This window comes from Arachis ipaensis, chromosome B10 (assembly GCF_000816755.2).
Source record: "Arachis ipaensis cultivar K30076 chromosome B10, Araip1.1, whole genome shotgun sequence".
In the NCBI taxonomy this organism is placed as follows: domain Eukaryota; kingdom Viridiplantae; phylum Streptophyta; class Magnoliopsida; order Fabales; family Fabaceae; genus Arachis; species Arachis ipaensis.
Genome location: NC_029794.2, coordinates 135,042,644 through 135,043,341, shown reverse-complemented (window position 1 = coordinate 135,043,341; position 698 = coordinate 135,042,644). Strand labels below are relative to the sequence as shown.

General features: G+C 23.2%; 1 protein-coding gene across 1 annotated transcript in view; it reads left to right on the top strand.

Annotated features, from left to right (window-relative positions):
- The window catches only part of LOC107621207 (annexin D5-like), a 6,752-nt gene that overhangs the window by 4,361 nt on the left and 1,693 nt on the right, over positions 1–698 (top strand). The window lies entirely within an intron of this gene.

Genomic DNA, 698 nt, shown 5'->3' with positions numbered 1-698 from the left:
CTTAATTTGGTCTATGAAATTACTCAAATCTCAATTTAATTCTTAAAGTTTCAATTGCCTCAATTTAGTTCTTAAACTTTTTAATTGACTCTACGACGGAAACCACCGCAGAAATTTAATGTGATTAAAATTTAAAAAGTTTAGAAATTAAATTGAGACAATTGAAATTTTAAGGACTAAATTAAAACTCAGTATAACTTCAAGAACCAAATTGAGTATTTTCTCGTATATATACACATGCTAAAAATACCACATGTTCTATACAAAAAATCAATCATTAAATCAGTTATAATATATTTATATATAAACATATATGTTGTTCCATACACACATTTTTAATATATTTTTAAAGGTAAAAATTCAAATGCAGTTAACTTTACGTGAAGTTTATAGTTGAGAGCCGTTAAATGATTTGAATTATTTGACTAAATTTAATTTTCATCTAACGACTCTCAGTTATCAATTTCACGTAAAGTTGATTGCACTTGAATTTCCACCATTTTTAAAAGGTAACTGATTCATTGTTAATTTAAAAGGTATATATACATTTACGCAAAAATATAAATACATAAAAAAAATCAGTTATCAAATCATATAAATACACTGTATTTATATGTAAATACATGTACATATATTAATTTGATGGTTAATTTTCTGTGTATAGTGTATACATAATAATTGACATATACATTTACCAA